The 14,493-nt window shown below is 39.4% G+C and overlaps 1 protein-coding gene across 12 annotated transcripts in view; it reads right to left on the bottom strand.

Moving 5' to 3' along the window:
* The window catches only part of SPIDR (scaffold protein involved in DNA repair), a 452,576-nt gene that overhangs the window by 185,085 nt on the left and 252,998 nt on the right, over positions 1–14,493 (bottom strand). The window lies entirely within an intron of this gene.

The following is a 14,493-nucleotide window of genomic DNA, read 5'->3' as shown; positions in this document are numbered from 1 at the left end:
AGTGCCTATACACTTACCTGGACCTAAGCAATCTGTCCATTCATTGAACAAATACTACTTTTATACCAATCATGTTCGAGGTTCTGTAACAGTTGCCAAAGATATAAAGATTAATAAAATACAGTATGCATTCTCATAAAGTCCATCCACCCCTGCCATCCTCTCTCCTACTGACTTGGAAAAGTCATAGTGCACGTACCCAGGATTAAATCCCTCAGTGTACCTCTCTGTCTCTGACCTTCTCTTGTAACTCTGCCCCTTCTCCCATCTTCAGTCTCTTTCCATCCAAAATTTTCTTGCTTTTAGAGAGAAATATCCATGGTTCCTCAAGTTAAAGAAAAGAAAAAGGCCTTCTTCACTGTGATTTATACTAGCCATCACTCCATTTTTTAGGTTTTTTCTTAGCCATGCTTCTTGAAAGAATAACCGTTTGCCTTGACCTTCAGTAACACTGTCTCTCCTCAGGCAGTCCAGTCCCTGATGACTCCAGGACGGTGAACTAAGGGGCACTTGTCATCTTATTTCATCTCTCCTTTGATCACCTTTTCCCCCTGGACACTGAATGACTATCAGCCCCTCTGGTTCCTACTGCCCATTACCAGTGGCTCATTGCTGAGGGTCCTTCTGTCCTTGTAGGCCTCACTGCACATGATGGTCAACCTCATGTGCTCCTCAGCTCCACACCTACTTACTAGTCTGCAACTTGGCTGAACATTTTGTTTGCCTTCTAACTATCTAACAACTGATTGGATTATATGAATTTGCAACAAACCTGTCAAAAATGGAACTAGAAGTCTTCTCTGGCTTCAGTATTACCTATCTTGGCTAACACCCCCATCAACATGCATTTGTCTAAGTCAGAATCTGGAATTTGTCTTTGACTCTTTCCTCTTCCTCAACCAATCCTGAATCCTTCTAAACGGCCACTCCGCCTACCTCTAGCTCACCCCTCACGCTGCTGTCAGACTGACCATTGGACACATACACCTGTGCTCCTTGCACTCCATCAGTGCTCCCTTCCATCAAAGGATAATGGAGCACGCTGTTGAAATATTACTCAGGTATTTAAGTTGTAGCAAGTCTATAAGAATGGATTCATCTACTTCTCCTTGAAATTCTAGCAGTTTTTGCCTCACCTGTTTTGATAGGTCTGTTAATAGGCACATACACAGGACTGTTACGTCTTCTTGGAGAAGTAGCCTATCGATCATTATATAAGGCTCCTCTTTAACCTGATAATTTTACTTGCTCTGAAGTCAGCTTTGTCTGAAATTAACATAGCTACTCCAGCTTTCTTTTGATTAGTATCAACATGGTATAGCTTTTTGCATCTTTTTACTTTTTTTTTTAAACTAAGGTCTAATTGATATATAACATTGTACTAGTTTCAGGTGTACAACATGATGATTTGATATTTGTATTTTTGCAATGTAGTTGCAAAAATTTTTTTTTCTTGTGATAAGGACTTTTAAGCTCTGCTCCCTTAGCAACTTTCAAACATGCAATATGGTAAGTATTATGAACTGTACTCACCATGCTATGCATTACATCCTCCTGCCCTATTTATTTACCACTGGAAGTTTATACCTTTGGATACTCTTCAGTCCTTTTGCTCATCCCTCTAATTACCTTCCCCAGCCAGCAACCACCAATCTCTTCTTTGTATCTATGAGCTTGGCCTTTTTTTCTTTTTAAAGATTCGACATTTAAGTGAGATCAGATGGTATTTGTCCATTTCTGTCTGACTTATTGCACTTAGCATAATGCCTTCAAGTCCCATTCATGTTACAAATGGTAGGATTTCATTTTTTGTGGTCAAATAGTATTACATCATATACTTCTTTCTATCTGTCCATCCATCCACCATGGACACGTAGGTTGATTTCTCTACCTTGGCTACCGTAAATAATGTTTTCATGAACAGAGGGATGCACACATCTTTTTAAATTTGTGCATTTGTTTCCTTTAGATAAATACCCAGAAGTGGAATTGCTGGATCATACGGTTTTCCTATTTTTAATTTTTTGAGGAACTTTCAAACCGTTTTCCACAGCAGCTCCAAACATTTACATTCCCACCAACAGGGTCATCCCTTTACTTTTATTAATCTGTGTTTCTATTTTTCAAATTTAGAGTGAGTTCATATAGATAACTTGGTTGTTTTTTCCACTCTGTCAGTCACTGTCTTTTACTTGGTGAATTCAGACCACTGATGTTAAGACGATTACTGATATAGTAGGATTAATATCTACCATATTTGTTATGCTTCTCTATTTATTGCTCTTGTTCTTTGTTCCTATTATTGTCTTACCCTCTTTCTGCCATTCTCTGGTTTTGAATGAGTATTTTAGTTTTCTCTTTTCTTAACACATCAATTATACTTCCTTCTAAAACTTTTTAGTGGTGGCTCATGAATTCCCAATATATATTCTCAACTAATTCAATTCAAAGAACACTATATCACTTTATGGGTAGCCTGTACACTTTATAACAAAGTATTCCCAACTCCTCTCATCCCTTATAACATTGTCATTCATTTCACTTATATATAAGCTAAAAATCACTGAATACATTTTTGGTATTGTGTGGAACAAATGATTATTTAGATCAATTAGGAATAAGAAATGTATTTTATTTTACCTTTACTTATGGCTTCTTTAATGCTCTTCCTTTATGTAGATTCTAATTTCTGATCTTTCCGTATTTCTAAAGAATTTCTTTTAATATTTCTTATAAGATGGTTTATGTTGACAAATTCCCAAGGATTTTGTTTGTCTGACCTAGTGTTTCTCTTTTACTTCTGAATAATACTTTTACTATATTGGATTTGACTGATTTTTTTTCCTGTTAATACTTTTAAACATTTCATTATGGTCCTCTTCTTGTTTGCATGGTTTCTGAATAGAGTCTGATGAAATTCTTATCCTTGCTTATCTACAGGTAAAGTGCTTTTTTTCCCCCTCTGGCTTCTTTCAAGATATTTTTTTTGTCCTTGATTTTCTGTTTGAATAGGATATGCATAGTCACAGATTTTGTTTTGTTTTTCCTAGTAGTGTCCTCTGAACTTCCTAGATCTTTAGTTTGTTGGCTATAATTAATTTTGGAAAATTTCAGCCATTATATATTGCTTCGAATATTTCTTTCAATCCTTTCTCTCTTCTCTAGTAGTCCACTATGTGTGTGTCACACTTTTTGCAATTGGCTCACAGTTCTTAGATATTATACTCCCCTTTTTTCATCTTTTTTTTCTTTTTGCATCTCAGTTTTAGAAATTTTTATTATTTCTTTGAGCTCAGTAACTCTTTCCTTGGCCATGTCCAGTCTACTGATGAGCCCATTAAAGGCATTCCTCATTTCTGTTCTAGTGTTTTTTATTTCTAGCATTCCCTTTACATTCTTTTCTAGGATTTCTATCTCTCTGCTTACAGTACTGATCTGTTCTTGCATATATTGTCCACTTTTCCCTTTAGAGCCCCTAGCATATTAATCATAGTTGTTTTAAATTCCTAATCTGATGAATTCTTTATTTTTCTTTTTTTAAGGAGAGAGAATGTGCATGCACAAGAGAGAGAGGAGGAGGGGCATAAAGAGAGGGGCAGAGAGAGAATCTTAAGGCGACTCCATTTCTAGTGCAGAGCCTGAGGTGGGGCTCGATCTTAGGACCTTGAGATCATGATCTGAGTGGAAATCAAGAGTCCAATGCTTAACTAACTGAGCCACCCAGGTGCCCACCGAGCCTGATGAATTCCAACATCACTGCAATATCAAAGTCTGGTTCTAATGCTTCCTGTTTTTTTTCAAACTATGATTTTTGTCTTGTAGAGTGCTTTATAATTTTTTATAGAAAACCAGATATCAAAGGATCTATGGAGTACATATGCCCCTCACATGAGGGTTTGTGTCTATGCTATCTTTACTGTTTGCTATAGCTATAGTGGTCAATGTGAAACTTTCCCCCTGGTGTTTGTTGCTCCCATTGTCTTTTCATTTCCACAGAAGCTTCTTAAATAAGGTCTGAGTTATAGGATTCTTTCAGATTTATTTCTCTGTTATTAGGACTCAGTCTGGACTGTGAACCTCCCAGGTACTTCTCAGCTTTCCGTCCTTACGTGAGGTAAGAAAACTAGAGGGACCTGGAGTTGAGTATTTCCCTTCCCCCACGTCAGATGGGCTTCAATAAAACCCCAATAGGTGAGGCTCTGGTTAAACAGTTTCTCTCGAGGGCAGGTCTGTTAGATTAGAATGCTCTGGCATATTTCAAGAGGGCTACAGTGCCCTTCCTTCCATTGGAAGCCCATAGGGATTTTTGTCTCATCTTCACTGTGAGAACCTGGTAGGACTTCCGGAAGTAGAGCTCACAAAAGTATGCTTGTTCCCCCACCGAACCCTAAGACTGGGGCCCTGGAGTGGTTAACGCTTAAGCTAATTCACAAAGTCTCTAGCAATCTGTCAATTACACTTAAGGCTTTTCCACCCTGGTACTAGTTCCATGGATGGGTTTCCTCCTGGGCTTCTGCTGGGAACATGGGAGTCTCTGCATCTTCTTGTCTGTCTCTCCAATTTTGGGGTGGTAGTGTGCCCTAGGACTGTGTTATACCACCTCACAAAACTGGGCAGAATGTGTGTTAGGAAGGATTCTTTCTTCACTAAATGTGAGGATGTCTGGAAGGACGTTGTGGCACCAGCCTGAGCGCCCCTAGGAATAGTGTATTTGGGGGTGGTGGGGTGCCTGTGACTCCATTAGATCTAAAAGAGCTGCTGATTTTGTTTGTTCATTTTTTGTCTTGTGAAAATGGGCATGATGATTTCCAAGTTTGTTATATGCCAGACCAGAAACCAGAGGTCAGAACTCCAGTTTTTGATTGCTTCATTTTGGCTTCTTTGAGCACTGTCTTGTTAGCATTCCTGGGTGTCCTCTGCTGCCACCACCACAGCACTCTATGCTTGGCTTCGGGAATCCTGTACTTGTGGTTCCTCCGGACATCAGGCAGCTGAACGGACCACTTCCATAAAACATCTAGGCAGGAACCTGGTTTGGTTTTTGCACTGTTCACATCCTGCTGCTGTATGACAGCTAGCTGGCTTTTATCCAAGAGAAGACAGTAGTTTCCCTGTGACCAAAATCTGTGTCTTAAATGTTCTGATTTTTCTTAGTACCCAGCAAAGCAGTAGCAACGTAGCAGGGCCCTTTTTTCTTTGGTAATAGTAAACTCGACATTTACTGATATTTATCCAATTAAATATTCAAATTTCTTCCAATTATATAAAACTAAGTCTAAAGAGAGGGTAACCTGGCTCTAGTTCAACTAGCCGCACCATATTCAACTAATAAATTAAGGGCAGGAAGAAACACATATGCTCAGCATCAGCAGAGCAGTACGGTGCCACTGACCCTCAGGCATCTTCCCCACACTCCTTGTTCCAGTATCATGTGGCACAGTCTCTGCAGGAGGAAGCAGACTCTGGGAACAGCCACGGACAGGCCAGCCTTCCCTCCGTCCTTTCACCAAATGAACGGCTGGCTCTCAGTTCAGCTCAGGAGAATGGCTCCTAATGCACTCTTCCCAGGGCCGCTCTGGCTGGTGCCACAGCGTCCTTCCAGACATCCTCACATTTAGTGATGAAAGAATCCTTCCTGACACACATTCTGCCCAGTTTTGTGAGGTGTGATTGTGGGTTACCTGGAGCGACAGTGAGTACGTGGAGTCATATTCCTTATTACTCCGGGGGGTTGGAAGCACTAAGATCTAAGCCCTACAGATCTCACCTGCAAATCCAGAGGCTTCTACAGGGCCTGGGGCTCCCTCTGGGGCAACTCAGGGGCCACCCTGGGGTTAGACCAGCCCCAACGCCACCGCTCTGCCTCGTGCTTTCCCCTTATACAAGTTCTTTCTTTATACATAAAGCTTTGAAAAGAGGAAAACCTGTACTTGTTAGCAGAGTAGAGGGAGAGAGACCAGTTTCTGTGTCTTTGTATTTCGTTTTAGGCTTCCTCTTCTTCTGGTAAATGGAGTATCAGGATTCTCCACAGAATCTGTGACACAAAGCAGCCACCAGCTGCCCTCTGGCATGGTATGTAAATGAACTCAGTCACCTCGGGTTTTCCCCTCTTCTTTCCCTGCTCTTCACGGAGGACACAGAATCACAGGGAGTAACGAGCCGCAGTTTGCTCTGTGCTTCAACAGCAGGCAGGAAGCCAAACTGCAAATACAATGACTGGATTCAGTTTTACAAGCAAACACTGGAACTGAATTCACCCTCGTCCGGGAAGAATGCCTCGGATCAGAAGGAGCAGGAAATCCAATTCAAAACAGGGTGTGTCATCTTTAATTCACAGTATGGCCTTTACACCTTTAATGAAGTCTTCTGGAAATAAAAGCTTCCTTCTGTAAAAGGTCCACACAAAAGGCTAAATTTTACTCAAATGGGATCAGGAATATGTGCATTCCCACGACCTGCACACTTGGTACAGACTGTTAGCTGGACTCTTTCTCCTTTGTATGCGAATTATTTAAGTCTTAGAAGATATGAATAATTATTTAACTTTCCCAACTCACTTTCAACCTCTGACCCCTCTCTTACATCACGTACCATCAACTTCCCTCTTATTCTCTGGGTCACTTGAATAACTGGCTACGAGAACTCTTTGAGATCCTGAGAGAATGAGACAGTCACACACTTTGGACCAAACATCCCCTGAAATGTGGCAGGAGGTTTACATGCCTGTCTCCTGTGCCTCTCTTTGGAGGGGACGGCACTCCGGGAGGGGACAAATGCAAATGCCAAGAGCCTGCCATTCCAGCAGGGGCGTGTCAGAGGAGGTCAGGCCCTCCTGCCCAGCTGCCCATGCGAGGCCTCTCCAACACCACGATTACACAGAAGCCCACAGGGACTGCTATCAGGCCCTGAACAGTGAGCTCAATGACAATCACAAACACTGTCATTTGGATGTATGGCAGGAGAGGCCACAAGAAACCAGCACGAAATAAAGACTTCCCAAACGTAAACATTTTGGTGAGGAGTAAGAAGCTTGGGGGTGGTGGGGTGAGGTATTTCTCAACCCCATGATGGCATCACTTTATGTGAACTCTTAACATTTTAGGTAATTTATAGCATCAGGTACAGAGTTGCCAGATTAACCAAATAGAATATAGGATGGCCAGTTACATGTGAACTTCAGATAATCGAGGAGTAACTTTTTAGTGTAAGTATGCCCGCTATCTTAACTGAAACTCACATTTATTTGGGTACCTTCGGTTCTAGTTGGTAATCCTACTCAGGTGTCATTTCTAATGATCCCTAATGTAACTTGCATTTCAAAATACAAATAAAAAACCCGGGCTGGGATTCCACAATTGTGAATCAAACCAATGCCACAAGCTGTGCCTGACACCTTATGACACTCGGTTTTCTCATGGGGCTGTGGACAAAGATGCCACCCCTCCACCCAACGGCAGGAACACAGAGGGGCCCACAGTTCTGTAGAAAGACTTTGCAATAACTCTTGAATACTAAAATTTTAACACCAGAGAAACTAGGTTATGTAATGGTGTATACCACACTTCTGTTTTCCTGAGGAAGTTAGCACTTCTTATTGAAAAGACTGTGGCTTGCTCACGCTGTTATTACTATTAAAAAAAAAAAACATGTTCTTTTGCATACTCAGGCAACAGAGTGGCATGTAATAAAGAAAAGAGTGGCAAAACCTGGGTGCAATGGTTTTACATCGGGGACAAAATGCAATCTCTGTCACTATCCAACATAAAGGCAGATTTGCACTGAAGTCAAAAGGATAACAGATCCCTAGAATTGCAGCCTGTATTGCTCTGGACTCCAGATAATCTATTTAAGTTGGCAGCTATACTGAGGAATTTCTAAACAGCTCAAGTGTTAAAATTACACCTTTTAAACTTCTGTATTCAGTTAGTAGTTCCCCCTAAAGCACACACAGTCCTCAAACCTCCATGAATAATGGGAATATGCCTTGCTCCACTTATCAGGTTCTCAGTCTATACTAGTTCTGTATTTGGCCACAGAACACACATTCTGGGCCATAGTCCAACTAAAGCCCACCCCTGTGTGAGAACTCAATCTTACTGGTTTGGTTAGGGTCAAATAGAGCAAAATAGGTTTTCAATAAAATACCAAAAGCTTCACAAAAATGAAGACAGGTGAAAATACACCAAAGTAGTACCAAGGTTCAAAATCTAAAAGAAAAACTTCCTTAGAAACAAACAAACAAAAAACCCCACTAATTCTTAATGTTAAATGCTGCTTTTAAAACAATGTGGCAAAAACATCATTAGGTTATTATAGATTTCACAGATATTATATATTAAAGAGTTTTGTCAGAAATAGTAATACTAGGGGTGGCTGACTGGCTCAGTTGGTCACTTACGTGACTCATAATATTGGGATCATGAGTTAAAACCTGTTGGGAGTAGAACTTACTTAAAAAAAAACGAAAGAGAAAAAGAAAAGAAAAGAAAAGAAAAGAAAAGAAAAGAAAAGAAAAGAAAAGAAAAGAAAGAAAGAAAAGAAAAGAAAAGAAAAGAAAAGAAAAGAAAAGAAAAGAAAAGAAAAGAAAAGAAGTAGTAATACCACCAGGAAGAAAAAAATTCCATTCAAAAACAAGAATATCCCGTAAATAAAATATTTTTTAGGATTAAAAAATAAAGACAAATCATGTTTTAATTATGCAACAAATACTTTCCACTTTCATCTTTTTGAAAAGAGCAAAGCAATAGAATATTATGCAGACAACACAGTGTTATTTTGTGAGTTTTGATATGAGCACATATGAACCCAACCCAACCTCTGCAAACGGGGAGGGGGAGAGGCCCGGTAGGGGAGGGGAACCAGTCCACCTAAGGTCACTCTGGCAGCCAAGAGCAGCACAACTTCCTCTTTCCCTTTGAGCTCACAGGCCCTAGCATTTCCAAGCTGGCTCCGACCAAACCTTTAGCAGCTTTTCCTGCTGCTGACAACCAAATGGAGAAAATAAATGAATTTTAAAACGGTTATTTTCTTCACAAATTTGGGGAAAGAGACCATGTAAGGAGAAACACATGTGAGTCCATAGAGTCACGTATTATTACGGGTGCTACAGAAACCAGACAGCCCAAGTACACGCTTAATCTAAAACAACGAAGCAGGGCGGGAACAGGATGATCCTTTTAGTGCTAAAATTCTTTTTCTCCTGCTCATACATTTCTAAGAACTGGAAACATCCTTCATTAACACAAAATACTGCCCTATCTTGCTGATTAGATTAGATTTCCATCTGCAAAAACTAACTGGAATGCTTCCAAATATGAAATGGATTTCTCCTCTCTTAGAACAGCAAAAATATCTGGGTATTTTTTCAATACCTTCTAGTTCTGTATTTTCTTCTTTACAGCCACATACATTCCATAATACCCAGGACATAAATTTCTGCTTTTAATTATTTGTTCTTAAGGAGAAAGTAGTAAGGAAAGGAAGATGTGTGAAACATAGTTACCACTAGTTTATTAGTCAAAGAAACTTCAATCAAATCTTCATAGTAAAACTGAGGTTATCCTCAACTTTTACTTGGTTCCATCCCCCTAAAAAGAAGTCAGGCTTTTGATGCCGAAGTGGATTCTATCTGATTTGCCTCTGATTTGCCAACCCGCTTTCAGGAGCCTCTCTGCTGGCAGATGACTTGGTTCCAACATTCTCTCTCAAAATGCTACACATGCATTGTCCCCTGAACAGGTGAAGACTCTACTCTTCTGCAGAGCAAGGCCATATCCTCATGTATGTGGAAGCTGATCTGTACTGCAAGACAAGATAATGCTTCTTCTCAAAAGGAAGGCTTTGCAGTCATGTCCCTGGAAAAATTTTGAGTCTCATCCAGTTTCTTTACATTTTCTCAAGGTCACAGACATCTTCTCCTGTCCTTAACAGACTACAGGAGCCTCAAGGAAACTTGACTAGATCACCTGCATGCTAAACACTAACGCAAGTCTAAGACAAAAATGGGGTCCTTTTCTGAAGCCAGCTAACCAGAATGCCATTCTGGGGTCTGATATGCCCAGGGTCACACAGCTCTGTGACCCCTACTAGTGGTGGGACATTTAGCAAATTTAATCTCTGACTTTAGTTTCCCCATCTGCAAATTTAAGAAGATAATGCTTCCTTTACACTGTGTTAGTGACTAAAAAACAGAATAACCTACACAAAGTATTAAATATGACTAGCTTCTTTTTTTTAGGAATACAGGAGGAATTTTCATGCCATCGGTAGCACACTGTCTTGGGCTGCCAAAGGTTAGATGGGGAGATCGGGGAGTGGTGGTAATCCGTTCAGAGACCAAGAAGGAGAAAGTCAGGGTACACAGATTCTTAAGGTTAAATTTTAAAATGAATAAACACAACAGTCTGGAGCCAGACTTCTTGGAACTTGCCTGATACAAGCATAAAACTCAACCATTCAAGTTTTGTTCGGTTCATATCAAACACTCACAATGTGCAGCAGTTTCTACAGGAAGTTAACAGATCAACTGAACAGGTCCCTGCCACCCCCAGGAACCCCCGGGCCTACTCACACATGTTAAACTGACCATTAATAACCAGGGAGTCATCAAAGAGTCAGGTGATCACTAGAGGGCTTATACAACATGTCTCGCCATGTTATTAGAGGAACATTACTCTAAAATGCCTCTTTAGAATGCTCCAGGAAAACCGAGAAAGAAAACTAACTTAAACTCAAAGAACAGATACTCCATATTCAGAATCCATGCAATGAGTCTGTACTATCTGCAGTGAGTTGAGGTTATACTTTGACAGCTAATTCTCTTTCCCCCAGGAGTCAAATGAATTTTGCTATACTGAGGGTACAAGAGTTTAATACAATGGCAACCGGTAAAATTTAAAGATCTGTCAGGCTCTGTGCTTATGGACTAGCTTAGCGGTCTTTGAAAGTGATCTTGTACTTTGGATTTGAATTTTTGAAGACCCTGTCCATCATATATATAATATACAAATATTATATATATGTATATAAAAGATTTCTTTATTGATCTTATAGAGAAAGCGAGCACCAGAGAGAGTACATCAGAGGAGGCAGGGGCAGAGGCAGAGAATCCCCAAGCAGACTCTCTGCTGAGTGCCCTGTGAAACACAGGGCTCCTTTCATGTAATCATTACTCCAGTGGAGATCAAGAGTCAGACTCTCAACCCACTGAGCCACCCAGGTGCCCGCCAAGCGTATTTGTTTTTAAATTATTCATACACTGATGAAGCAAGGCACTAATTTTGTGCAAGGTTTACAGACTACCAACACAATGAAAGAATACAGAGCAAAGAAATAAATCCTATGGTGTAAAGGAATATAGTATGTGATATGAGAAATATTTAAAAATCGTTGGGGAGGATTATTCAGAAAGTAATGTTGATAAAGCTATTTGGAAAAAAAATATGAAAATTGGTCCCTATCTCATTTTATACACCAAAATACAATGCAGATGTATTCAAGTTAACTGTAAATAAGACCATAAAGTTACTATTGGAGAAATAAGCATTTTATTGATCTCATGATTTTAAGGTGTCTTCAGTCTACAGTAATAATTTCACAGCCTTTTATCTTCTGGTTATTTAATGTCTACATATTATAGCTTTAGATTAAAAGCTTGGTTTTTCCAAAAATCTAAAAATCAGTGAAGATGAACATAATCATTTTAGATAATGAATTTGAAATAAATATAGCAAAAGACCATGGGGTACCAAAGATTAGCTAATTAAAGGAGAACCTACTGTGTTTCTCTGAACCCCTACAGAGCAGTAGCTGTCTGGGGTGACCTGTAGTCACAGATGTGCACATCATACCAAGTAACCAGTATCTGTGGGTAGGGAAGGACTAGAATTGGAGTAAGGAAAGCTTGATGAGGAACTCTTTGCATCTGCTCCACACTTTTATTTTGCAGGTATCAGAAAGTAATTGTTTACTGGGGTATTTGAGAATTGTAAACTGTACTATGTGATTAACATCAATATTTATTAGGGAACTGCAAACCAAACCCATGATAAAATATCACTTCACACCCATTTGAATGGCTTTTTTTTTTTTTTTAAAGAAGAAAAATAACTAGTGTTGGTGAGGATGTTGAGAAATTCAAACCCTTGTGCATTGCCAATTGGAATGTAAAATGATACAGCTGCTCTGGAAAAACACTATGGTGGTTCTTCAAAAAGATTAAACATAGAATTACCATATGATCTAGCATTTTCACTCCCAGGCATGTATTTAAAAGAATTGAAAGCAGAGATTCAAACAAATACTTGTACACAGATGTTCATAGCAGCATTTTTTCACAATAACCAGGAGGTGGAAACAACCCAAATGTCTATGAACAAATGAATGGATAAACAAAAGGTGGTAATATGGTGGTAATACAATGACATATTAGTCAGCCTTAAAAAAGAATAAAATTTTGATACATGCTATAACACGGATGAACCTTGAGGGCATTATGCTAAGTGAAACAAGCCAGACAGAAAAAGACAAATACTGTATGATTCCACTTACATGAGTTACTTAGAATAGGTAAATTTATAGAGATAGAAAGTGTAACAGATGTTACCAGGAGTTGGGGTTGCAGGAGGTGAGGGAGAATGAGGAGTTAGTGTTTAATGGGTACAAAGTTTCTGTTTGGGATGATGGGAAAGTTCTGAACATGAATAGTGGTGATGCTTTCACCACGTTATGAATGAACTTAATGACAATGAATATACCTAAAAATATTAAAATGGTAAATTTCATGTTATGAATATTTTACCACAGTTTTAAAAAGCACATCATGGACTACATATGAATATACGTGAGAGCTTATAGAGCAAAGGATATATTTCTGCCTCAAAGTGAACAACTTCACATATTAGGTCAACAAACTTGTTATATATCTACACTTATGAGATATGTACTGAAAAATAGTCTAGATACTTAGTACCTAGAATATTATAGAGTAAAAAGCCCCAAATCACATAAATATAATATTCATTAAACATTATCATAAAAACATACATGTAGTTATCCTGGCCCTGAGCTTTGTAGATTACCCACCTAAAGAGATCAGGACCTTTCCCACGGATCCTCGGAGGACAGTGTGACAGGCTTGTCATAGGCCCATCACTAAGTGCACTGTCATCAGTTTTCGATCTTTCCTATACAAGCAGACAGCAGAACTGATGGCTACCACCAATCGGTAGGCATTTGGTTCTCATGCATATTAGGCAGATGTTGAAAAAGTTTGTCTTTGCTAAGTGTTTGGAGGACACAAATTTAAAAAAGAGAACAGTATCTCACTTTATGAAATAGGAATTTCATTCCGTTAATAATTCCTTATAAGCACCCCACAAAATATGTCAATGATTTCTTTCGTATTTTTTACCAGAAGACAACATTGGCAGGGAGGAAACTTAAGTGACTTTGCTTATTGTCAGAGAGCACACTAGAAACAGTTTCAGGTAGTAGCTTCTACAGTACAGAGAGCCACTCTTCCCTGTACAGGATCAGTTCAAAAGAAGGACATGTGTTCTTCCATCTGTCAATCTTCTAAAACAAACAAATGGGAAAAAAGTGTTCTATGTTTCTATGACTGCTTGCTAATGGATAGCCATTTAAATTCTTCAGGAGTGGGATGCCTGGGTGGCTCAGTGGCTGGGCGTCTGCCTTTGGCTCAGGTCATGACCCTGGGGTCCTGGGATCGAGTCCCACATCAGGTTCCCCACAGGGAGCCTGCTTCTCCGTCTGCCTGTGTCTCTGCCTCTCACTCTGTGTCTCTCATAAATAAATAAATAAAATCTTAAAATAAAATAAAATGAAATAAAGTAAATTCTTCAAGAGTATAAGAGAAAGGTAGACTTAGAAATGAAGGGCATCATGGCTTCTTTGAAAAACAGTCATATGCCAGAAATTTGGCATGCTGCTTGTAAGGTACATGCATGCACATAAGAACATAATTTGCAATATATATTTGTATTTATTAAATTTTGCTTTAAAGCAGTTTTGAATATCTCTGTCATACATATATTTGTATTTCTCTCATCTCCTTCATTAGATTGTTTTCTTAGCATTGCCTATTCAAATTATTTTCAATCACCAACTCTGAAAGCTTTGGAATGATATCAAAAGAAAAAGATCCCACAGAATTTTGCAGAGATTTGAGTATCCTCCCCCTTTATACCTCACTGTACCTTTAGATTTTACCAGAGCAACTGTAAAGGCATACTACACATGCTTATGGACACATAATCCCCGCTCTGGTCGGTCAGCACCCTCCCCTGCAACCAAACAGAGAACGAGGAGCACATCTTCTTTGAGTCCTCAGCACCCAGTCTGTCCTGACACTGACACTTACTTACTCAGTAAGTATTTGTAGAATTGATGCGTGAACACATTTGGGATACATTAACTCTGTGAGACCAGAGATCACTATAGAAGGTGAATTTTTGTTACAGAAAATCCCACTAC

The sequence above is a fragment of the Canis aureus genome, chromosome 37, assembly GCF_053574225.1.
Source record: "Canis aureus isolate CA01 chromosome 37, VMU_Caureus_v.1.0, whole genome shotgun sequence".
In the NCBI taxonomy this organism is placed as follows: Eukaryota; Metazoa; Chordata; class Mammalia; order Carnivora; family Canidae; genus Canis; species Canis aureus.
This window is presented reverse-complemented; position numbering and strand designations above follow the sequence as displayed.